This window comes from Labeo rohita, chromosome 2 (assembly GCF_022985175.1).
Source record: "Labeo rohita strain BAU-BD-2019 chromosome 2, IGBB_LRoh.1.0, whole genome shotgun sequence".
Classification (NCBI taxonomy): domain Eukaryota; kingdom Metazoa; phylum Chordata; class Actinopteri; order Cypriniformes; family Cyprinidae; genus Labeo; species Labeo rohita.
In genome coordinates, this window is record NC_066870.1 from 27,557,533 (window position 1) to 27,584,853 (window position 27,321).

The following is a 27,321-nucleotide window of genomic DNA, read 5'->3' on the forward strand; positions in this document are numbered from 1 at the left end:
GTTTTAGTCATATAAATTGTTTTAGTTCAGTCTAGTTTTAGTCGACCAAATCTACAGTAGATTTAGTTGGCTAAAATCTAAGGGGTTTAGTTACAGTGTAATGCATTTATTAAAGGGGTCATCGGATGCTAAATTTACTTTTACATGTTGTTTGAACATTAATGTGTGTTGGCAGTGTATGTACACATTTACCCTATAATGATAAAAATCCATGCAGTGGTTTTTATATAATCTGTAAAAATAATATTCCCTTTTTCAAATCGAGCCATTCTCAGATGCCTTTCGTTGTGGCGTCACACCGACAGAGGCCGCTTCCACGATAGTTAATTGACATGAGCGTCTTACCTCAGATCAGCTGTAACAGTCCGCCCTCTTTGTTTCGTTGCCAGAGCAGGGATGTAAGTTAGACAAGAATATCTCCAATTGAGCGATTGAGGTGTTGTGTTGCTGGATGTAATAATGAACATAGTGGTCTTCATTTACTGCCGACATCTAAGCTGCTGAAGATGCAGCGGATTACATTTGTTTGTGAAGGGAATTCGCCTTCCGTTCTACATATATCCGTCTATGTTTGCGCGAATCATTCGTGATCCAGCTTCACTTACAGCAGAAGTGAGGATAAGGGTTTCTTTATGAATCTTTGCGATCGCCTTTCCTAATAATGTGGTAGTTAGCAAGTTTAGCGGCTAAACGGGGCTAAATGTGGCTACAGTAAACAGACTCGTCACTCCACAGAGAGAAGAGAGGGGCGGGGCGAGCAGAGCTCATTTGCATTTAAAGCAGCCTTGGCCAGAATGGGATGATTTTTGCAGAGCTGATTTTGGCAAGGTAAAAAGGGTGTTGTTTTACACAACCATTGAGAATTTTTAACCAAAGTATATTATAGACTTTTCATTAAGACAATAAAGAATCATTTCAACTTGTGGAAAATGGGCATTCGATGACCCCTTTAAGCATTTCTCCAAAATTACCCAACTATTTATATAGGTTTGATATTATATAAGGTTTTATGATAGGCACAGATTTAACTGATGTGACACGCAACATGCCTTTAAATTAAAATGAAGTGAAACCACTTCTCACAAAGAATCAAGAACATGGTCTTCTTTTCAATGAAATGCCAATGGTTATATAGGCTAATTATGCATTCTTTATAAAAACTTGTTTACCACATTCTTCATTCTTTCAGGCAGACATATTTATTTATATAAATACATTTAAATTAATCATTATTAGGGCTACTAAAGTGATTCAGTCAAGAGCAGTGAGTGATTTTCTCTCTTTCTTTTGTTGCTTGATTAACATCAATGCCACAGATATTAGCAACTAAATTAGACTGCTGTCCATTTAAAGCTGAATGCACGGATGCAATGTACGTTTGAAATACTCCTAACTGTTTACGTTCACCTAAGACGTAACCAAGTGTGTTTACGTGAGTACTCATCAAAATGGACATAATTCTGTGTGTATTTCTCCATTCATGTGATGCTAAAGAGTACTCGTGTATTGTGTGAGAGGTGCTGCTTTGGTGTCTGCGCTCAGAAAACATGACCGAATTGAGTTGTCTTTTGCGTTGTGTTGTCAAGTTTATCCATATGTCTGCTCGTCTCTTACTGTGAGATATTGACATTTTTTAACATTTTATGAGATGTGCAGCAATTGTATGATGGCTTATGTCCTGTCTAAAAGTAAAAAGTCATATACATCTAGGATGGCTTGAGGATAAGTAAATCATAAGAGAAATTTTCATTTTTGGGTGAGCTATCCCTTTAATAAGTCACAATGACTTATATATGTACTTACATAGACAAAATTGATTATGCTTATAAAAATAAGGCTGCAGCTAAACTTGCATTTTTTTAAGTTGAAGTAGGTAAAAGTTTTGTTTTTTTCACAATCTGAGGTAATTTGAACCCTTGACCTCTGGCTCTGCCACCATCGGCGGACTCTGGTCCCATTCGGGAGCTGCAAAGGGTCAAGAGATAGGTCAGCGTATTTAAGTCTGTCCGATTCGATGAGATCTCCTCTAAGCGGGTTTCTCCCCGTTCCTATCTGACTGTTCAATATTAGAACAGCGGTTGGTAGAATAGCAGATCCGATGAGGGCACGATAGCTGCTAGAAAAGAAGGAAAACAGGTGGAAAATATCTCACAGAGGTCCGCAGCAGCGCATTTATTATTTACAACCCGCCGCTCGAACGCAAATAATCCTCCTCACCCCTCACTAGCACGAAACTTTTTGAATGCATCGCCCTCTCAACAACAAACCGTCCCCGGATCAAACACGTCCACACACCCACACGCCGGCACAAATGCGGAGGGAGTCAGCGTGTTTGTGTTATTGTCTGCTGCTTAGGACAGGACTTCAAATGGTAAATGTCAGCAGTAGATCAAGGCAACGAGGCCTTATGGGCGAAGCCTCAGCATTGTCATTGACAGCTACAGGTAGACAGGTGGAGAGAGACGACATGCTCGTTGGAAACGGGGGATGGGAGATATCAGCAATTTTGCCGCCTGTTTTCTCAGCTGTGAGTCTGTCTGTGCTTTTTTTGTGTTGTCTGAAAATTTTTGAAAATAACTGGCTTGGCTGGTTTTTCCACTGTCACTGCTTCCCATACTTGAGGGGATAGTTCACCCAAAAATGAAAATGCTGTTATCATTTACTTTCCCTCATTTTGTTACACACCTGTATGACTTTGCTTCCTGTATTGAACACGAAGATATTTCGAAAAATCTGTCATAAGGTCGTATATACCAGTGTCTTCAAAGCAAAATCAAGTTATTTCAATAGGAATCCATGCAGCTGACAATCTAACGTCAGCTCAAAGAGTTTCCTACACAAATACAGCTGACCCAAAAATGGAAATCCATCATTTTGTTCCAAACTTGTATGACTTTCTTTCTTCTGCAGAGCATAAAAGATGTTTCAAAAAAAAAAATTCAGTTTAGTAGAACTGCTTATAGCTAAACTCAATTTGTTTCATAATGAATGAACTTTACACGGTTATTGAACTGAACTGAACCAACACTGAAATGACTAGAGCTGAATAATGATGCCTCATTTAAGTTTGCATCGATTCTGTTACTTTCCTCTTTAATACTGTAAAGCTTCTTTGAAACAATTTCTGTTTTATAAAGCACTATAAAAAAAAGATGACTTGACTTGATTAATGTTTTACGGTTTCCGCTTTCCATCTGTCTTCATCTCTATCTATTTAGCTAAGCAAATGTAATATCTTCTCATCTAGATCATTCTCTTAGCTCCAATAATGATGTTTCAATCAAGTAGTAAATAAACTTTACACTTCCCATCATGCTTTCCATGGTTAGTTGGATAGGGAGAGAAAATGATGAAATAAAAATGCATTTTTTAGCAAGATGAAAAAACAGGGAGACTTGTTAATGTTTAATGTACTATTATGTTGGTATTTCAAAAGACTCTCTGTTATGTTGGTGTTTTGGGGTGAGTTACCATTGTGGTGAAGTGTCAAGCCTGTGCTTGGGTTGTGGACCTGCTAACAAGACTTCAAGCTGCTTTAATAAAAGAAAAGCAACTCCAATGGGGGTGCAAGGGATGTAATCAGTACCATCTTTAAACTGCCAGCATCTAACAACATGTGTAAAGAAAAGTTTATATGTAGATTGATAATTAGGGCCTGAGCACTGGTGGTGCGAGAACCCTATTAGAACTGATCAGATTTTTCTTCTTCTCTAAAGTGAATCATGCTCAAAAACTCATGCAACTTTGCACATGCCAAAAGTGGTGAAAATTTACATCTGATATGGGTTTCAGAAGGCAAAATGGCTTTTTAGTGCCACCTATAAAATTTTAATGAAGTGCCGCTCGAGCTATGTTTCACATACATGTATGAAATTCGATAGACACATGTAACACACCAATACATACAAAAAAGTCCCCAGTACGAAGTTCCAATCCCAACAGGAAGTCAGTTTTGTGCCATTTTTGCCATTTTCAGAAGTTGTATTTAAATGAACTTTGGTCAGTGTAATCTAAAGCCCTTTGTGACGTAAAATTGTGAAGATCTTGTTTTCGTTGAAGGGCGTGTCAGTGGTGGCAAATTTTGATGTTTCGCCATGAAAAAGTTGTTATAATTCAGGCATACAATGTCCGATCTGCACCAAAATGCACATGTTCCATAAGAGTTCTGTCCTGAACACATGCCCATGCCCATATTCAGATAGTCATAGCGCCACCTGCTGGCAACTGGAAGTGACATGTTCTACCCTGTAACAAACTCCTCCTAGGGATTTAATGACATCAACATTATATTTAGTCAGTCTACTCTAAAGGCCTTTGCGATGTTAAATTGCTAAGATCTTAAGTTTTCGTCAAAGGGCATGTCCATAGCAGCGTGACAAAGTTCGATGTTTCGCCATGGGAATAGACGTAGTTGTAACTCAGCCATAAAATGTCTGTTCTGCCCCAAATGTCACGTTCGATAAGAGTCCTGGCCTGAATCACAGCACCACCTGCTGGCAACAGGAAATAACTTGTTGTGCACTAACTTAAACATGCAATGTCTGTCTGCACAGATAGCCTTGTGGGTAGTGCGCCGACATACAGCGCCATTGCGCTACGGGCATCCCAAGTTCGAATCCCGGCTCGAGGGCCTTTCCCGATCCTGCCCCCTTCTCTTTCTCTCTACTTTGCTTCCTGTCAGCTAATGATCTGTCCTATCACAATAAAGGCAAAAAGGCCAAAAACAACAACAAAAAACTTTCAATGTCCAATCTGCAGCAAACTTCACATGTTTTATTAAAGTCCTGCCCTGAAAACATCTTCACCTCAATATTCAGTTTTAATCACAGCACCACCTGCTGGTAACAGGAAATGTCATATTTTACACTAACTCAAACATACCATGTTCAATCTGCACCAAACTTCATATGTTTGATAAAATATCTGGCCTGAAGACATATACACATCAACATTCAGTTATTGCCATAGCGCCACCAGGTGGCAGGACATATAAATGACTTTGACATATTCCTCCTATATTAACCACTTTAAAAGCATATTGCCCACTGCTTGCTGTTTGCCTAAAGCCAACGGGTGGCGTGAGCCTGGCTGCTTGCAGCTTTAATATGTTATTATAACTCTTTGATTATGGACAGTGGTTCTGCTCAATGGCAACATGTTATCTTTACTCAAATACTTCATATACTGTAGGATGAACTAAAGTGAACTGACTAAACACACCTGATATTTTTTCCCTTTACTTAGATGGCACAGTAGGAGGACAGACAAGAAATCATGGGAGAGGAAAGAGGGGAATTGAACCTCCAGGTCTCAAACTCTGGTTGCCTAAAGTGCAACTGCATCAGAGTGCTGCACTGTTGTAATGGACCACTAAAAATTACTTTTGCATTCACACAGGTGTGGAACCACATGATGGTAAATGACAGAATTTTTGGGCGAACGATCCATTTATGCAGAAGTGCCTGTTAACACTGAAATACATTTCCTCTGCTGTTGTGATAAGTTGTTTTTAAACGACTGTCGTGCGTAAAAGAGGTGATATTGAAGCTGAAGGACGACGTGGGTCAGAGACTCCATCACTTTTTAAAAACTGTGCCCTTCAAAGCCCAGCAGATACACAGACACACGTACACACACAAAGGAAGCCTTGGCAGCAACACCAAACGGAAAGAAAACAGTCATTCCCGGGTGGATAAATACGTCCATTTATGCTTTGACTGGCTCCGTTCTGCTTCTATGATGGAGGAGGGATAGTCTTTTTAATATTGGACTCACATAGTGTTTCTGTTGTGCTGTCTTGCCTAAGAGAAATTATTGAAATGTAGGGGGAAATGCAAAGAACTGCACTCACCCCATAGTCTATTATCATAATAAGGGAGTAATGATGTTGTAAATTGTGATGATTGCTAAATTATAGGAATTTATTTTCTATTATGCATGGGATTTCTGTAAGAGATAGTTGTCATGATTGTTGTGATAGGCTGCAGACTGCTGAGAGCGAGGGAGAGTGAGTACGTGATGAGGGATTTTAAAACAGTCATTTTATTATGGGAGAGAGAGGAAGAGGGAGAGAAAGAGATCGAGAGAGAGAAAGGGAGAGAGAGAGATGCGATAACAGCGTTTGCCCTGTTCATATTTGACTCAGTGCTTGTCATTGAACACCGACAGACTCACTCAGCGCAGGAAAGAAAGTCCTCGCATTAAGACCAACATTTCAAGGTAAAACATTCATATTTTCTACGATCACACGGGATGAATTTACCGCGAGGTATCAAAGGCAGCGCTTCTGTCTCCTTCACATTTTAGAGTCTCTTTTTTGAATGTTGGATTAAGGAACAAACACTCGCGAAGGATTTGTTTGAAAATGTATTAATTTCAAATCGAATATGTTTTGCTGTGTGTCTGAGTGTTTTTTTTTTTGGTTGTAAATCTATGTGCAAAAGAAGAAACATCCTCCTGTTTTGTTCAGTTTGTGTCCGCTTGCTTTTATATTAACGTCTATCTAAAGTCCGTTGTACGATTGTTTCTTTAAATGTATGGATAATTCAACACATAGTCAACACAAAGTACCGATGCTCCCCATTGACAATGTCAAAAAACTCCAGTATGTACTCCAGTGTATGTACTCCTAATGCATGCATCCTGTCCTTCCTACATACGCGGTGGTTTTATGATATATGAGTATATGAGTTATTAAATACTGGACTCACTCTTGGGAAACGCGGACCTTCCACATGACTGAATGCGCGCAGAGTTGGAGCAGATGGCGTGCGCGCTTCTGTCTGTCTGTCGCCGTTCAGGGATTCGCGGGGCAGCAGCAGACACGTTTACCGACACCCCGGTGTTCGCGGGGCAAATATTAAACGGTTAGTCCCTTCCCTAACGACGGCTTCACTGATGACACTCATTTGAATCGCTAATAATGTTTTTAGGCGCAAAGTGAGTCTGGTTGCGCGTGAGCGCGCGGCAAGGTTGGATCGTACGGTCTGCTGCTCGTGCCATGTGTTTCCCCAAAATATATTAATAGCGCGAATGCCCTTTTTGTAGGGCAGACGGCGTTTTTGCTATGTTTATTTGTAAAAATGATTAGTGATGGTAGTAGGCAGATTTGCTGTTGCTTTCATCACCCGTAGGTTTTTAGTGAAGAAGCTTACCTGTATATGCTGTGGATTTGACCGAGCTTTCAAGGTCTGGCCTGGCTAAAGCTTAACCCTATCCCAAAAGAGAGTCAGAACAAGGTTGTGAGTGGTCTCGAGAGTCTGCGTGTTTCTTTTTGTGTAGTATAGCGTATATACGTTTTACTTACCTACATTTCAGCCAAAAGTTAGATTACAAGTTAGTCGGAGAGCTTAAAAAAGATGTAGGCAAACCGAAGTCGCGTTCGGCTGAGGTGGTAACCATAGCAACAGCAGGCTGGTTTGATCGTTACTCAGTAGCGTATCGTACGTTAAATAGATATTTTATTTTTTATTTGTTTGTCTGTATCTTTAACTGAAGTCATGGGATATTTTTAGGCTATCCAATATGTATTCCCAGTATTTGTGTCTGTTGCTTAAAGGTCCACTGAAGTGCTTTGAGACACCATTCTTATTCTATGCCTTGATGTAATTTCAACTGAAACCGGAAGATAAACAAAACGCTATTGGCTATTTAAAAAAGGGGGCGGGGCGAAGTTCCCATTTTTAAAGTTCTCATGAAATCAATAGTAAAATTTTTTTGGCTTTTAGTATTAATATGTTAGCCTTAAGGTTATCTGTAAGCTAGCTTCAAAACAATGACAAAATTCGCATTTAGAAGATAAGCATTCAAAACTACAGAGGCTACAGCCTCTCACTTCTGATATGGATCAATGATTTTGATGACATCACCCTGCACTTCAGCTTCTTATCAAACTTACTGTCCAATCAAATGCTCTCTAGAATCCGAAGCATCTTGCCCCCAGTCTATAAATAGACGCTGAAGCTGTGGCTGAAATCAGTCGCTTCTTCACAGAAATAGTATTTTCTGTACAGTTTAATCTTACAGTTTGCTCCAGTCCAGAGAAAAGACATCACTGAGTGGATCATATGCGTGAATTGGTGCAGACATAAAACGTATGGGACACATTTAAATAATACACAGAATGCTATATTTTATAGCGATATGGATGCGATTGTGGCTGTAATACGTCTATGGCCTGAGCTGTGATATAAATTAAATGCTATTGGATATTTAAAAAAGGGGACGGGACTGCTTGATAAGTCCGTCCTTCTGTTTCATTTGAAATGATGTCAAAACACAGAATAATGCTGCGTGTTTCAAAGTTCTTCAGTAGACTTTTAAATAGCCAATAGCGTTTTGTTTATATCACATCTTGGGCCAGAGACGGTGAACTCGGTAAAGCCGTATTTGACAGCGTATGACAGCCACAATCTCTCCCCATATCAATATAAAATATAGTATTCAGTGTAGAATTCAAATGGGTCAGATACGTTTTGTGGTCTATGCCAATGTGTGCATATAATATGCTCTGTGCTATCATTTCTCTGGACCAGAGCAGACTGTGTGCACGCTGTGGCGGTTTGTGTGACACAACGCAAAGCCAGTCTTCTTTCGCCCCAATAAAAAGCATATTTACACAGTTGTGAATGCTTAAATGCGAATTTTGTCATTGTTTTGGAGCACACTAGCTTATAGATAATTTAAAGCTAACATATTCATTCTAAACGCCATAAAACTTGATTTCATGGGGCCTTTAAATGTGTATAATGTTCTTTGTGAACACAGTCTATAGTTATAGTAAGTCCTGTAAGTAATTACTGGTTGATTTACCATAAAAGTGTATAAACACTATGGCTTTACACTATTTGAGCATCATAACCAGCCGAACACAGGACCAATGATTCAACCAGTGGAGTGAATTGTGAGCAGGACTAGACTGTTGGGCAGTTGGAGGCAGTGCAGTTCTATTTGCTGTCACTAGAGGCAGAAAAGACACACTTTAAATGAAGGGACAAACATGGATATTTCTGACTGTGGAGAGGTTTTATTGCATAGCACTGCCTGATTTTTTTGTAAGTTATATTTTTGAGCTTTTTGCCTTTATTAGATAGCACAGTATCATGGTAGAGGAGAGAAGGGATTGAGCCAGAAAAGAACCTCGAGTCAGGACTCGAACTCAGGTCACCCAAAGTGCAGCCGCACCATATGTTGGAAATCTTTCTCACATGGCTATGGCTAGAACAGTGAAGCACCAGCCCATTTTTTTGGTCCTGAATGAAGAAGATTGAATATATTTGTGAGATGTGGAGGTTTGGAGTGTTGCAGTACTGCCAGGCCTTTAAAATCAACTTTCAAGCTTCTTCATCATTACTTGGAAGAGCTGAAAGGCCTTTGTCCCTTGTCACATGCTGGGCAAAGAAAAATAATAAGCAGAGGAAGAAATTCTTAGAGAAACATTTATAAAAACACACTTGAGGAGCCAAAAAAAAGTCTCTCTGCACTCCAACTGTATTTCTACATTTATTTCATATTATGGGCGTATGGTGTTCATATACGCACCTTTCTTAATTTTTTTTTTTTTTGATTTGGTTCTTTCTTGTACAGTAATTGTCTGCGTGTGTCCTGAAAATGAAATGCATTTTGCTCCTTTGATGATTTTGTGCTATCAAATGGACCCAGATACAAATGGATTTTTTTGGTTTGTTTTTGTTGTTTTTACTGCAAGTATATGCAGAAAAAGTGTTTTTGTGATGCACAAAATCCCTTTCAGCTTGGCTAAGCTTCAGCAAGGGGAGGTTCACTGTTACAAAATGGGCCAGGCAGGAGGCAGCTTGCAGTTCGGGTGAACACTCCTCTGATTTTATTTAACACGACTCCAGCAATCTGTGTCAGCAATAAGCTTGTAATTGTTTACACCCAAGGAGCTCTTGCATTTACCAAGGGAGAAATTGAGAAGGAGAGATAGTGTGATGAGAAAATGAGGAAGCATCCATGTTGAAACAGACATGAGACACTGGCTCGACGACTTACGCTGGACAAAGAAAACGGCAATAGAGAAATGCTGGTATTGTCACCAGCAAGAGTGTCTGACTCACAGCCCTAGGCATTTCCTTCATTTACAATAGATGAGCACATGCAAGGAGGACAGAAAAAAAGATGAGGAATGGTGAATGTAAAGGTATTTGCGTTGTACATCCAAAACTTGAAATATTTGCTATCATTTGAGAAAAAGGCCCATTATGCAACAGCAATACAACCTTAGCGAATTAGAAAGCATGAGTTTCTGTTTCCACAGAAAAGAGCAAGTTGCTCCTCTAAAGAGATGCCATCTACAGCATGCTGTTGTGTAAAATGAAGTCGACAAGCTTTATCAGATGATAGGCCCTCAGAGACCAAGTTAAAGTGAGTATTAAAGCTAACATTGGGGCCCTTTTACTATCCTGAATCAGATTAGTATCATGCAATTTGTCTCTTTGGATACTAACAGATTGCTTGGCATCTTTCTGACATGGCATTTAGTGTCAAGGATATGTAATAGCTTGTTTTTTGTGTTCATAAGTGGAACACAACCAGCTAACCAAACCAAACCTTTTAGCGGATGTTTAAAACCTTCGCTGAAAGAAACACTGTGCCTCTGCAATTTGTTAATGTGACTCAGGAAAATAATGTTCTTGGCTGTTTCCATGAAAAAAAAATCAGGTGAAGTGAGCAAATAAGGTTATACCTTAGATCTCTCTGTGTTTTAAAGCATTCGTCGAGGTGAAAAATAAAAAGCTCATGTGCTAGTACAGCAAGATTATGCTTATTATTGTGATGTACAGTACTTCAAACAGTTATTTAGTTATTTTAATGTTTTTCTGAATATATTGTGGGAGGCAGCAGAAGTCTTTGTGCCAAAGGCAGGAAGTGGTCTCTACTGATAGGCAGTAAGTGGGACTTGTTATATGCTGTTGAAGTGAAAAATAAAGTATTGCTTTAAGAGCTATTGGCACTGGGAGTTAATATTAACTGCTGGAAATTAAACCAAAACAATTTATTCCCATGGACCTAATAACACCGGGGAATGAAATGTGTCTGTTCACAATCTGAGAAGTTTTTTTCACATTGTAGTTTGCTTACTAAAAAAGACCCACTGACCAAGTAGACAGTCTTTGGATTGTTACTGGCTTCTTTCTACCTCATTTCAAATTCAGTTCAAATGTAGTAATTAGAATTTAAAAGTTATTCTTGATTCAGTTTTAAATGAGGCTCGACTGTGGTGTCTGAGCATGGAAAAATGTCTCAATAATCATTTCAAATATTAGTCTTGGTTCCCAGGTATCATCTTAATGTAGCCAAATCCTTTTCAGTGCAAGTCAGTTCACTCGGCGGCCATCTTGGCAATGGCCCCAGGCTGCTATTTTCTGTGTGATAAATACAACTTCTGTCTGCATAAATAGGGAAAGACTGAAATCTCTAAAATTGTTTGTCTCAATAAAATAAAATCAGCAATAAAATCTGGCAACAACAGTATCATAAATTGAATGTCTTTAGCTCAAATATTGAGTGCTGTGGTTTCTTCCGTTCATTTATCTACAAGTAGGCTCCAGCACTCCTCTGTGACCAACATAGGAAAAAGTGGATATAAAAGATGGATGGATTTATCTACAAGTGTCTGTGTGTCTGTTGCCCAATCTTACTGGGGCTGAGAATGAATATGATTTGGTTGATTGGTTTATGCCATTCTAGCAGTCAGACAAACATTTGAATGACAACTATAAATCCTACACTATGATTAGTGCCACTCTGTAATACAGCTCTCAAACATCAGCTGCTCTACCAAGCGGGAAGTATGTAGTCTCTTTTGGTGGTGTATTATAATCCAATTGATTTTACAATTTTCTTTCACACTAAGGAATCTCAGGTCTTGAAGGAATATTCCGAGTTCAGTACAAGTTAAGATCAAGCGCAGCATTTGTAGCATACTGTTGATTACCATAAAAAATGCATTTTTCTTCTAAAAAGCAGCAATTGAGATTAATGTAATCTACTAACAATGAACCTTTGCAAAGACCTGCCCCCCTTTGTTACTACTGCTACGTCTGACAAGTTGTGATGCTCTAACGCCACACATTGTGTTCTCATGCAATAAAAAATGAGGACAGTAGTTTTGCGTAGCCAGACCTTCAGACTGACGGCAGAAGGTCTGGGAACCTTGGCGCTTTAAATGGACCAAGGCCCCCCCAAGAGGCCACAAGACTGACAGTAACGCAACCAATCACGTTTTGTTTTATGCCACATTTTTGTGTAAAACTCCTTAACGCGTTTTAAAGATTTTATGCCATGAACTTTAAATATTTCACATACTTTTGAAAATCCAGTGTTTAGTTGATTGTGATAAGCGCTCATTGTCAGTTGTAAACACGATGGCTTTCTTCTTTCGTGAGGGGTTTTGGCATCCTTGTTTCCAAGCAGAACGTTAAAGAACGTAACACACACATCTCCTGTCAGTTCTGTATAATTCAGCCAATCCGATGATGACTTCGATACTGAAGTATTTCCATATTTGACGTCTGAGGCTGAGACAACAGACAAACAGAGCAGGTTACTTTTGGTATGAAATAAACTCTCAGCTAAGAAATTCAAACAAATAATATAGTTTTGTTGTTCTTTAAAGTGTCATGACAGATCACTGTAGCGCCTCCGTTTAAACCAACACATAAACTGATCATATCTTCCTCGACCAATTACTAGTTATAGCACAAAATAAACATGAATGAACATCAGAAGGTATCTTGTTTAAACCGTGGAAATGTCAATGCACTCCATTTTTCAAGTCAACCGATGTTAATCTACTCTCCTGTTTGTTTTGCTTGTCGGACAAGTGGCAGATTTGGCGTTGTGATTGGTCAGACTGCCTGTCAATCAAACGCCTGGAATAGGGTCAATTGTGTTTTAACTTGCTCTGCTTTCTAAATATTCCTTTAACCCAGAATATAGCAGATTTTTCATGTCAAGAGAGATGTAGACATCACAGAAGCTCCATCCACCGCTTGTATTAATATCTCTTTAGCGGCTTGTAATCTGGGCTAGACTATGAATGTGAGCATGTGATGTTTGCATTAGGCTGAAGCCTCTCTTTACGAGTGTGTGAAAGTGAGATTTTTGTCTGGGAAAATGTGTGTGGTCATGAAAGAGACTAATGTGTCGGAGCCCAACCCTTGACACGGCCGTCCGACAGGAATTGCGAAAATCCTATTGTAAATTTGCCTACTCTTCGAAGATAATTGGCTTATTCCTGTGTTAAATTGGCCTGTTCTACAGGATGTTGAGTGGGTTTAACACGCTCTCACTGCAGACACAGTATGTCAGTTTCTGTGGGACTCAGACGGGTATTACACGCAGAATTATTGTATGACAATGATGGACTGATAGCTGTGTAGGGCCTGAAGCAGAGGAAGAACGTGCTATGGCACATGGACTGGCATCCGCTTTATCAGACAGACAGACAGATGTATTCCCCCTCACACATTCATGCACTGCCTCTCTGGAAGAGCACAAATCACCAGTGAGATGGCTGGTTGGCTGGATGTGGCGAATTTTAAATGTGAACTGTCATTTTTGGTTGCCATTTTGGCTCATATCGAAGGACGGTTGAACTTCATCTTGTTTACTTGCTGTCAGTTGCTTGCTGTCCTCCTACAGAAACCCATGCCAGCCGTGAACACCACCGAGCTACCACCAATTTACCTGGTCTTATTAGAAAAGAGAAAAAATGCCTGTTGCATTTTTCCCTGAGCTGTGATCATGCACTAGCTACGGCTTGAGCTTTCAAATCCGATGTTCTAAACAAAGCATAATAATAACCTCAACAACCAGCCTTATTCAGTGCCTGAAGTCCCAATTATGTCACATTTGACTCTAAGAACCAAACTTCCAGTGACCTTGACCATCCTCTTTCGTCACCTCGTGATGAGTTTCAGACCTCCATCTCCAACTCTTTCCAATTTGCCGTCGAATGGAAATGTTGTCTCGCTATGTACCTTAATCATTATCTCCACATCAAACGAACAGAGCGGGCCTCAGTTTATGGCTTTGAAGATTTTTTCTCATCAGTCTTGTGCCTCAAGGAGCCGCTACATAAGTGTGCGTGTTCTCGAGCACGTCTTAACCCTTTAAAGGAATATTCCAGGTTCAACACAAGTTAAGCTCTATTGACAGCACTAGTGGCATAATTTTGATTAAGACACACACAAAAAATAAAAATCTGGTTCACAGTAACGTGAATAGTGCCAATCTGTAACTGTTAAAATACATGCTGTTTTAACAATATGTGTGTTAAAGCGATAGTTCACCCAAAAATGAAAATTCTGTCATTAATTACTCACCCTCATGTGGTTCAAAACCCATAAGAACTTCGTCCATCTTAGGAAAACATAAATTAAGATATTTTTGATGAAATCCAGGAGCTTTCTGACCCAGCATAGACAGCAATGCAACTGAAACATTTGAGGCCAAGAAACGTAGTAAAGACATTGTTAAAATAATCCATGTGACATCAGGGGTTCAACTGTAATTTTATGAAGCTACAAGAACACTTGTTGTGCCCAAAGAAAGCAAAAATAACTACTGATGAACCACTGATGTCACATGGACTATTTTAATGAAGTCCTTACTACCTTTCAGGGCCTTGAACGTGTCAGTTGTGTTGCTGTCTATGCAGGGTCAGAAAGCTCTCTGATTTCATCAAAAATATCTTGGTATGTGTTCCGAAGATGAACAAAGGTCTTAATGGTTTGGAACAACATGAGGTTGAGATGTCCGAATTTTCATTTTTGACTTTGGCATTAAAAATTGCTTTCTGACTACTTCTGTGTAAAGTTACATCCAATTTTGCAACTTCGTTGCCACAGCAACACCTAAAAGCATAAAACAACCATAAAATGACCAGTTCAGACAATACAGGTTTTAAAAGAAGAATTAATGTAAGTGTTTTTTTAAAATGAAAAGCTTCAGATTCCTTCAAAAATTGACCCCATTTAATTCCATTGTAAATGCCACACTATAACCTAGATTTTTGCCTTTTTTAAGAAAGAGAAGGAAGAGTCAGAATCATTTTTTTGCGAAATGTGGTGAAAACCAAGTAAAAAATGAGGCCTGAGTCTAAACGGTTAACATTAAGAACCCTGAGGCACAATGTATCCCGTGTACACACTTACACTGGCACATGACAGATGAGTTTGTCAGCAGTTGCAGCTGCTTGCAGGGATAGAATTAGACAGCAGCGTTTATGAATGCAAGAGTTGCGTAAACAAAAATAGAAGAAGCTGAGTATTAAAATAAAATTCCTCAATGCAAAATTAATTTTGGTGCAAAGAAATCTGTGGCGTTTGCTTTATACGTCATGTCTGATTTCCATAGACGCGTCGAGGACAAGTAGGACAACTGTAAAATATTTAGCAGATAAAGGAGCGATAGATTACATCGTAAATACTGAGGGTGCCCAATCCTGTTCCTGAAGATCTACCTTTTAGTGCAAACCCTGCTCCAACAAACCTGTCTTTAGTTATCAAGTGTTCCTGAGGATCTTAATTAGCTGGTTAATGTGTATTTGATTAGGATTATAGATGAACTTTGCAGGACAGTAGATCTATCCAGGAACAGGATTGGCCACCCCTTGCTGTAGAGAGTTGTGCCGTACCAATATTGTTCCTCCACACTGACTAATGAACTGTGTTTTTGTATTATTTTGTACTGTTCTCGAAGTTCCACTTATAATGTTATCAAGATTGTTTACATCAAAACATCACAAGTGCTCCTAACTTAAACAATTTAGGAGAACCTTCTAATCAATAATCAAAATTTTTTGATAATTGAGATAAAAAAAAAATTCGTTCCCATTACAAGATATTTGACTTTTTAAATGATTGACAAGGGAATTGTTTTTACCTTTGAAATGGCATTTTTCAAATTAAAAAAATAAAAAATTGTTTATGTCAAATTTTTAAAGGTGGCACAGGTGGCTTGTAGGTGTATTTTTATATTTTTAACAAGGTTCAGAGGTGGCATGATGGCAATCAAATTCATAAATTCATGTTGAGATTAACGTTTTGATATAAAATTTTGAAAATGGAGATACTAAATGATTTAAATAACTGAAAAGATACTTTAAAAATTAAACTAAAACCACCAGTAGGTGGTGGCAAGTCACTGATTTATTCATTTGAATTATTCAAACGGCTGATTCATTCAGGAATAAAGCAAGTGACTGTCTTTATGAATGGGAAATTGAATTATTGACTAGACTTGTTTAAAAAAACGCACATTCATTCATAAACAAAACACCGCTGTGTTTGAATGGAGATGAGCAGCGACTCAGTTGTGATGTTTTAAACTATTTTTGATGATGAAATAGAGCAAAATCAGGCAATAGTGTTACAATCAGACAATGTAAGTCACCTAATATTAACTTCTTTATTTAACTGTAAATATTAACTTATTTGACTGTTGTATTAAATCAATTTCTCTGCTCTTTATTCTGTTTAGTTTGACATCACTGTATGGCATTTTATGAGTTAAATATACCTTTAAATGTGATGTGGGATGCAGAAATACTTATATTTATAAACATAATAAAGTGATACCACAGATTACATAATTTTTTCATCTTTTATAGTTTCCTTTCATCAAGCAATTTTTGATTTTTAATTTTTGCAAAACAACCTTTTTTTGTTTTATTTGAAATATATATTTTCAACATTTTAACAAATATATGTGACCCTGGACCACAAAACCAGTCATAAAGTCAATTTTTCGAAATTGAAATTTATAAACAAAATCATGAAAGCGGAATAAATAAACTTTCCATTGATGTATGGTTTGTTATGATTTGACAATATTTGACTGAGATACAACTATTTGAATATATGGAATCTGAGGGTGCAAAAAAATTAAAATATTGAGAAAATCGCCTTTAAAGTTGTCCAGATGAAGTTCTTAATAATGCATATTACTAATCAGTACGAATTTTACTAACATGATCTTTACTTAATTTCCTAAAGATTTTTGGCATAAAAGAAAAATCAATAATTTTGACTCATACAACGTATTTTTGGCTATTGCTACTAATATAACCCTGCAACTTAAGACTGGTTTTGTAGTCCAGGGTCACATATATTTTGAAAAGTATTTCAGATGTATTAGATATCTTATATCTTTAATCCCCAAAGAAATACTTTTTAAATCCATAACAACTTCAGTTAAATGCAACACTAGTGTAAAATCTACTTGCATTAATACTTTAATTAAAAAATTCTTGGCAATGTCTGCGCTGACTACAGACTACTGACTACATTCCGTATAAATAATTCCTAGGGTTTGGTAAAGATCAAAACCAATGATCTGCATTTTCTCTTGATATCATTCCCTTGAGTGTTTTGGAATTCTATGCCATTGCTTTCTCTTGCCAGTGATCATAAATATGGCAGCTGTGAGGGAAAAAAAATCCTGTGACTGAAACAGAAACAAATAAATATGACAGGTAGCAGAAAAATAAGAGGGCTTAGCGACATCATCTGAAAAGGAAAGCCGTTTCATATGCAAAGTAAGTTATAACATTTTGATAAAAGATTATGAAAGCATACAAGAAAAATTGTTCACAATATAACCAGGAACACGAATAAAGAAAATAAATAGGGTTAATTATGTTTTCATGTTGACTTGAAGCAGGCACATCACTCAACATTCAATTAAGTAAAAAGTTGACAAAGATAATTTAAAAGCTCAAAGATCAAAGTCAGCGATGGTTAATTTGTTTTCCAACATTAGTAGCGAGCATTAGCACAACAGAGTTTTTATGCTATTATACGGTCTTGTCAATGTGACAAAACCTCGATGCGTCACCCACGCTATTGTTTAACAGTGTGTTGAAGTACCAACAACCCCCTCCTTCACCACTTTTTTTCAATTTGATGTAGAAAATGTGCATCGTCATTTGGTGCGTGTGTGTGCGTGTGTCTGAGGATTTATTCCTGCAGCTCTGTTTACCAGTGTGAATGATTATGCTCGTTTGTTAAAGTATGACTCTGATTATGTGAGTCTCCAGTGAAGAGAGAGACTGAGATTCTAATAACCAGAAGAGGAGTGTTGTGAACCTGGTTCATTGGGAGCATAATTAATGGAGTGCGGTTCAGTTGTCATGCGTGATATTTCAGCTCTGGATATACTTGAGGAACTCTTTTGATGAATAGGCAATTAGAGAGAGCCCCCTTATGCCTGCTGCCTGACTGATCTCCTTTTAACAGCATTTCTGTTTCTCTGATAAAATGCAAAATGAATCATCAATACCTGGGTCCGGGGAACGCTGAGCCTGTGATTTTAATTGTAATAGGGTGACGCGAACTGCTGGGATATATGTGTGTGCGCTTATGGCCCTTGATTACATGTGCAGTGTATTTTCTGAAGCCATCAATAAATACGCGTTTTGAATTCTTATACCTGAGAAATTCTTGGTTCTGATTCAGTGTTGATGTCTCTAGGTTGCTGTGTTTAATGCTAATGTGTTATCGCTTGCCAAAGTTTGGCAGAGTCTTAATTGAGTCTTTTTTTTTCTTTTTCTGATGCATTAATCCTGTCTCGCAATCCCGCATTTTCCTTTTTTCTCAGATTGATTCTTATTAAAAAGGCTCATCACTCACTTCAATTAGAGAGTGGGGGGGAGGTGGGTTTGATTTTCAATGGCGGGCTTAAATCTTGTTTCTTGCTTCTTTTTTTCAAGGCCTTAATCGTAAAAGTCTTATGTTATACATAATTGATGATCCTGCTTGGAAAAGAGGAACGCAATAACAGCCACCCCCTAAATGTTCAAAGGAAAAATTTGCTCGCGTTTCTGTACATTGTACGTTCCACAGAGACCGGGACAGATACAAACGGAGAGCAAAAGTGTTGTTTGAACTTCTAAAAAGGCACCACGATGCTTCGGTCGAATGACACGCTCACATAAGGCATCCTCACGTACAAGGTTCAGGACATTTTTCTATCTGCCATGCTCAGTAATTCACTCAGTAATGCCATTTCGGTTTACACAGACACTGAAGTTGATAGAATGATGGAGATGGCAGACTGAAGCTCAAGGGGCAATCCCATCAGGCTTTGCTGCTGCTGTGGTGATGGGGCTAGTAATAGGTGCTGGAAGGATACACCTACAGTAATTGCAATTGTTTTATTGCGCTGAAGGTAGGAGAATAGCCATGTTGTTTTTGTGTGTGTGTGTGTGTGTGTGGAGCATCTTGTCCTACAAAAGCAACATACAGCTACTACACAACAGTTTTTGATTGATTTTAATTGATGTGATATTAACTTTCCCCCTCTGTTTTGTCCAAATCTGTCTGTAGCGGGACAGGTCATACAGTAATGTAAACCAGGTAAACAAACTTTTTCATGCTAGGACCCACTTAAAGGAATAGTTCACCCAAAAATGAAAATTCTGTCCATAATTGATTACTCTCATGTTGTTTCAAACCCGTAAGACCCGTAAGTTCATCTTCAGAACACAAATTAAGATATTTTTGATGAAATCCAAAAGCTCCCTGACCCTGTGTATACAGCAACACGACTATCATATTCAAGGCCCAGAAAGGTAGTAAGGACATTGTTAAAATTAATTTTGTGTTCTTTGCGCACAACAAGTATTCTTGTAGCTTCATAAAATTAAAGTTGAACCGCTGATGTCACATCATGGACTATTTTATCAATGTCCTTACTACCTTTCTGGGCCTTAAACATGTCAGTCTATTGCAGGGTCAGAAAGCTTTCGGATTTCATCAAAAATATCTTAATTTGTGTTTCGAAGATGAATGAAGGTCTTACAGGTTTGGAACAATGTGATGTAAGTGATTAATGACAGAATTTTATTTTTGGGTGACATATCCCTTTAAAGGGGTCATCGGATGCCTATTTTCCACAAGTTGATGTGAATTTAGGGTTTTAATGAAAGGTCTATAATATACTTTGGTTAAGAATTCTCAATGGTTGTGTAAAACAACACCCTTTTTACCTTGCCAAAATCAGCTCTGCAAAAATGGTCTGGTCGAGGCTGCAAATGAGCTCTGCTCACCCTGCCCCTCTCTTCTCTCTGTGGAGTGACAAGCCTGTTTACTTTGGCTCGATTTGAAAAAGGGGATATTATTTTTACAGATTAATTAAAAACCACTGCATGGATTTTTACCATTATAGGGTAGATTTGTACATACACTGCCAACACATATTAATGTTCAAACAACAGTGAACTTAGCATCCGATGACCCCTTTAAAGAGGTATACTCAACTTATTTTAAAGATATAATCATGCTTATTTGTTCGTATTATAGCATATTATGCCATGGAACAAAAAAAATGTGACTTTTTATTTCACAATTTTTATTTTAGAATTCTGATTTTCTTTATCTAAGATTTCTAAACATATATCTTAAATGTCTAGTTTTTTTCTTTGAATTCTAAGTTTAATTAAAAATAAAACACTGAATTGCTACATTTTCTCTCACACTTCTGACTTTTTTTCCTCACAACTGTGTTTATATCTCAAAAATTTTACTTCTCAGAACTGTGAGAAAAAAAGTCACAATTTATATTATTATTATCATTTTTATCCTGTGGTGGAAATAAGCCTTTAAGTAGGCCTACTTATCATTTTTCTATAATAGGCTTATGGCAAGCTATAAAAATGAGGATAACTATGAGCAAAGGCATGACTGTGAGGTATATAGATAAAAGGTTACACTTTATTTGATAGTCCACTTTAGACATTCTACTAACTATAAGGAACTTTGCAACTACATGTCAATTAATTCTCATTAATTAGCATCTACGTGTCTACTAACTCTTAGAGCAGACTGTTAGGTTAGGTTTAGGGTTAGTAGAAAAAGTTGACATATACTTGCAAAGTTTAGAAGAGTGTTAGAAGATATTAAGCAGACAGTCTAATGCTCTAATGACTAGTTGACATGCAGTTGCAAAGTTACTTACTGTTAGTAGAATGTCTAAAGTGGACTATCAAAATAAAGTGTTACCAGATAAAATTACATCTGCATAGATCATTTGATTAAATATTCTTATAAAAGCAAAAATATAAAATATATGTGACCCTGGACCACAAAACCAGTCTTAAGTAGCGTAGTTGTAGCAATAGCCAAACAATACACTGTATGGGTCAAAATGATTGATTTTTCTTTTATGCCAAAAATCATTAAGGTATTAAGTAAAGATCATGTTCCATGAAGATATTTTGTAAGTTTCCTACCTTATATGTCAAAACTTAATTTTTGATTAGTTATATGCATTGCCAAGAACTTCATTTGGACAACTTTAAAGGTGATTTTCTCAATATTTTGATTTTTTTGCACCCTCAGATTCCAGATTTTCAAGTTGTATCTCTGCCAAATATTGTCCTGTCCTAACAAACCATACATCAATGGAAAGCTTATTCTCAGTTTTACTGCTTTTGTGGTCCAGGGTCACATATTCTAATCAATCACAAGACTGAAGTAATGACAGATTAAAATGGAGCTGATTCAGTAGCTATTCGAGTGATTCCTTGGGTCTTTCATTGAAGAATCCATCAGACTGTTTCCAAGCTCCATCGCATAAAAGCATACGCATATGCATAAAATCATATGACTTTTGAAAGGAACTGCATGAGTTCTGTAAAACACAAAAGATGATAATTTGAATAATGTTGGTAAGAAAACAGCTTCTGTTCCCATGAATTTCCGTAGTATTTTTTGTCTAACTAAACTAAAACAGTTTCTTTATTATTATTTAAAATATCTTCTTTTGTGTTCCAGAAGAAATAAACAATTGGACCAAGAGTGAGAGTGAATAAATGAAGACAGAATATTTATTTTGGGGTATCTCTTACATACCTGAGTTATGTCATGTGAGAAATATGTAAATGTAAGTTATGCCCTCCAACGAACTTGCTAATTGAACTCCTATTGTTCATATTTCCCAGGTGAAAACACCACCTCTCTGTCAATTTGCATGACCCACAGTTTGAAAAGCACTGGTGTATGAGACCCCATGTGGGCCTAAATCCATTTTTGCCTATATTTACTGTGTTTTGCCTTTGTAAGTTAGACGCACAACCACCGACTCATAGAATTACAGATGATTTTCATTTATTTTTCATTTACTTGCAAATGGTCTAGACTTCAAAGCTCTGATTGATCCATCTTACCTAGCAGTTTGGCATGGCATATTTTCTTGCCTCCGGATCACGTTTTTTATGACGGGTCATAAGCGCAGAGCTCTGCAGTGACCTTAATCTGGGGGAGGTCTTGAATTTTGAGTGCTTCGTTGTCTTTTTTTCCCCATCGTCATCTATAGTCAATTTCCTGGAAGCTGAGTGTGAATGACTTCATGTAGAGAGAAAATCTTGTGCTTGTTGACTCAAAGATCTAGTAATCGCAAAGCATTGCTTTCCTTAGTACATAGCCGTCTGATTCTCCGCTATTTATATGCAACCAGAACATAATATCAGAATCAGAGAACACCAGCGGTTGTGTACACAGTTGCGTACACAGAAATCTCTGTCCAAATCACTCGAGGGTGAAATTTGCTCAGAAGTAATACATCACACAGAGTTTCCATATCATTTCCATCAAGTCTAATGCCACACAAACGCACGCTCATTGGAATTCTTTTCCCATTTGAGATCGGAAAACTCTTATCGATCTCATCAGTGCAATAAAAGCTGCTAAATGCAGTGTGATACACATTTACTGCCACAAGCTACATGTCGAAAGGACTATTTAAACAGATCCCTGGGGAACAGGTACGAGCTGTTTGAATAAACAAGTATTGTAGAGAATGCTATTGACTCTTGTAGCAAATACACTACAAGACCAAAAGTATGTTTGACAACCCATTCTAACGAATGCATTCTATCAGTCTTTCTGTCTGTCTATCTATTTTATATATATTTATTTTTTATTTGATTAAACGTACAGTAAAAACAGTAATATTGTGAAATATTATTGCAATTTCAAAGAGCTGATGCAATTTTAATAAATAAAATGTAATTTATTCCAGTTCTTCAGTGTCACATAATCTGGGAGAAATCATTCTAATATGTATTTATTAATCAAATAAAAAAAATCCTTAAATAAAAAAACCCCCAAATTATTCTTAAGTGTAAATATTAATAATGGTTTTACATGGTAATGGTTTAACTGTTAAATATGAATAAATTAATAGATGAGAAGTATATATAAGTAAATATATAAATTATTAATATACCCTGTAGTAATACAATTGTTGTATTAATATATAATATAAATTTAATAATAAAACAATTATTAATATATTATCATTTAAAATCTTAAAATGTAGCCTTTTATTTTTTTATTTATTTTATTTAATTTTACATTTTTATTTTATTTAGAGATATGGAACAACATGAGGGTGAATAAATGATGACAGAATATTATAAATAATAGCGAAATAATATATTTAAATAATTCTTAATATAGTAATAAAATGTATTAATATAATGTAAAAATTGTGAACATACGGATTTACAGATTTACATATTTACAGATATTGAACAACATGAAGATGAATAAATGATGACAGAATATTTCTTTTACTGTTAAATATTAATAATGAATGAATATATTTAAAGAACTATTAATATAGTAATAAAATATTGTATTAGTATAATATAAATATAATAATAAAACAACTATGAATATATTAATCATTTAAAATCTTAAAATATAACCTTTTATTTTGTATTTACAGATGTGGTGCAACATGAGGGTGAATAAATGATAACAGAATATTTAATTACTGTTAAATATTAATATTTTTCTATGAATAATTATTATAGTATAATAATAAAATGTTCTATTAACATAATATAAATATAAACAATTATTAATTTATTACTAATTTATTTATATTTTTTATTTACAGATATGGAACAACATGAGGGTAAATAAATGATGACAAAATATTTAAATATTTATTAAATATTTGTTATTTATTTTTATTTTATATTATTTACAGATATGGTACAACACAAGGGTGAATAAATGATTATAGAATATTAATTTATTAATAATTAAACATTTTATTATTTTATTTTATTTTTATTTTAAGTCAAACTAGTAACTGGTAAAAAATGGTACTCCTGTTTTTCAAAAGATGCCATTAGCAGCCATCCAATAAAAATAAATTTCTGCCAGCTCTTGCCCTTTCTGTGTGCAATATGCATTAGCTGGGTCATGAATGTTCAGTGGGCATTCTGTGGGCAATTGGGCATGCTGTTTCAGGCTGAGCCTAACCATTTTTATTAATACTGTGCACATTTAAATATCATAAAAAGAGTTTTATAATAACTACATAATTTTTTGATCAGTATAAATATGCATGATGTTAAGATAAATCGCAGTGCTGCAATACCACTGTAATTTCCCAGACTGGCTATTCGCCCCCACAATAACAGAGTCGGAGACGAAGATCAACACTCGTCATCTAGAAATCGATCATTTAGAAGCTCTCATATTTTAAAAGCCATCAGTATAACATCTCGCCTTCTGCTCTCTTATTTTGCATGCAGCCTAAAACTATGGCTCTCGACTCTCGAAAGTGCACCCGTGGCTACAAACTAAAGTTCAAGCACTGAAGATTTGGCAATTGCAAAGCAGACCTCAGGCTCATTATACAGTAAATGTTCTTTATTGCAAGAAGGAGACATTTGCATATATTAGAGCTAGAAATAAAACTCATCCCACATGTGAACTGTTAAAATTAGTATTCGCACATTATAATTTTGGCACAAAGGTAATTCGAGTATTGTTGACTCTTGCTTATGAAGTCGCTTTGGGGAAAAAGCGTCTGCTAAATGACTCAATGAAATATGTAGATGTAATTGCAAATGTGAGCAATCTATATTTTGCACATCACTGTCGGTGTAGACTGATTTGGTTGGAACTGCCGGTGGAGTTGGGTTAGTTTAGATCACTCTTAGTCCCACAGTCCCATATTTGTCCTGAAATAGAGAAATAGACCTTTCCTCCTGTCCATTCAAACGTGAAATCACTAGACTTCTCTCTTCAACCTCCAATATCCTAGTCAAAGCCGAGTGCCAAAGCTTGTTCCTTTCACATCACAGAAGTTTTATGAGTAACGCCTGCACACGTCCACGCATTTTACATTGCACATGTGTACATCTGTGTGCATGTTGAGGAGACGCTCGCGTGGCGTATGTGGGTTGGTAGGTGTGTGGTTCTGCCAGATCCGGGTAAAGCGTCTTGTGTAGCTTTCGTGTCCCGTCATCTGTCGTTTTCCACACATTGGCTGCTTCACCTACAGCTGTACTGTTAAAAGCACGGGTGACACCAGGCCATAGCTGTCATCGCCGGGAAAATAGAATGAATCAGAGCATGGAGAAAGAGAGGACGAGAGATGGAAGGGAGGGAAGAGAGGGAAGGAGAAAGAGCAGCTGAGATTTTATGACATATTGTTGGGTGGGTTTTGGTTAAGAGCCAGACGGGTGTGACGATATAAGTGTGTGAAACAGATGTTTGTGAACAGACCACTTGATTTTGTTTACTACTTTGAGTATATTATGTCTATGCTGTGTATTAGGGATGCAAATCAATTAAACATTTAGTTAATTACATAATATGCAAATTATCAAATTAATGACACATAGTAAAAATTATCGTGATTTTATGGTAAAAGACTATAAAAATGTCACGTAAAAACCCAGCTATTGAGTGAAAACTAATAAATGGGGGAATTTCATATAATTTTATAGTAAAATTCAGGATTTGGAAATGAAAAAAGAAAAAAGAATAAAGAAGTCATCTTATAATTTATAGTGAAAAGCCGTAAATTGACATTTCCAGAATTCTTGACAATTCACACTTGATGGTTTGTCACTGAAATAACTATGTTTCTTTTATTTATTTATTTATTTTAATTGGTTCTGTGGGTTTTATGTTCATCTGAAGTTATGTTTATTGCATTATTTTAGTGTCACATATGTTACCTGTGTTTTTGATGCTTGTCAGTGTATTATAAAGGGACAAAATGTTAGTGCTTTGTATATAATAGGCTGGTGATTTATTATGTTAACATGAATTAACATCATTTAATAAGATATATACAGCTTTTAAATGTAAATTTCAGTTAAGTCCATATGTTCCTACCATGTTTTTATTGTAAGGTCTGGAAACCACAGCGTAGTTATACTGTAGATTTCACACTTTCTTTCTTTTTTTTGGTAAGTGAAAAGTAATTTTTAGAAAAAAAAAGAAGACATAGAAGCTCAAATTGCTGCAATGGCATTATGTACAGTAATGGCATGTTAATTTTATAATATTTCATCATTTATTAGTTTAAATAAAGTTTACTAAAACTATTAATTAAAAACTTTTAACATTAAAAAATGATGATTTTTTAAAATAATTTTTAGAACACGATTTTAAAGTTTTTAATGTTTCAAAATTTTAATAAAAAATATATTTTTTAATGAAATATACACTGCCATTCAAAAGTTTGGGATCTGTAAGATTTTTAATGTTTTTTTTTTTTTTTTTTTTTTTTTTTAAAGAAGTCTCTTATGCTCTTCAAAGTTCCATTTATTTGATCAAAAATACAGGAATATTAATATTATGAAATATTATTGCAATTTAAAATGACAGTTTTCTATTTTAATATACTTTCAAATAGAATTTATCTCTGTGATGCGAAGCTGAATTTTCATCAGCCATTATTCTAGTCTTCAGTGTCACATGATCCTTCAGAAAACATTCTAATATACTTCTTTATGATCAATGTTGGAAACAGCTGTGCTGCTTTTGTTTTTCTTGAACCTGTGATACTTTTTTCAGGATTAATTGCTAAATTAAAAACGTTAAAAACAACCACATTTATTCAAAATAGAAATCTTTTCTAACAATATAAGTCTTTACTATCAACTTTTTATCAATTTGACACATCCTTGCTGAATAAAAGTATTAATTTCTTTCAACCAAACAAAGAAAGAAAAAAAATTACTGTTACAAAAGATTTTTATTTTAAATAAATTCTGTTCTTAAAATTTCAGCTTTGCATCACAGGAATAAGTTCTATTTTAAAGTACATTAAAATAGAAAACCACTATTTTAAATTGAAATAATACAGTATTTCACAATATTACTGTATTTTTACTGCCTTGATGAGCAGAAAATACTTTTTTTAAAAAACATAAATAAATAATCCCAAACTTTTGAACAGCAGTGTATATTCACAGCCCTAAAAATATAAGTATGCATATTCTTCCATTTTTAAACTAAATCTGGCTTGCTTCCAAGG

The 27,321-nt window shown here is 36.2% G+C and overlaps 1 protein-coding gene across 2 annotated transcripts in view; it reads left to right on the forward strand.

Annotated features, from left to right (window-relative positions):
* Positions 1-5,765: 5,765 nt before the first annotated feature.
* Positions 5,766-27,321, forward strand: part of LOC127181428 (cadherin-2) — a 186,737-nt gene continuing 165,181 nt past the window's right edge. Inside the window, exon 1 of one of the 2 annotated variants that reach the window (XM_051136180.1) lies at positions 5,766-6,219. The gene's annotated coding sequence lies outside the window, so the exon portion shown is untranslated. The remainder of the gene's footprint in view (positions 6,220-27,321) is intronic. The other variant, XM_051136189.1, reaches the window with a different exon arrangement.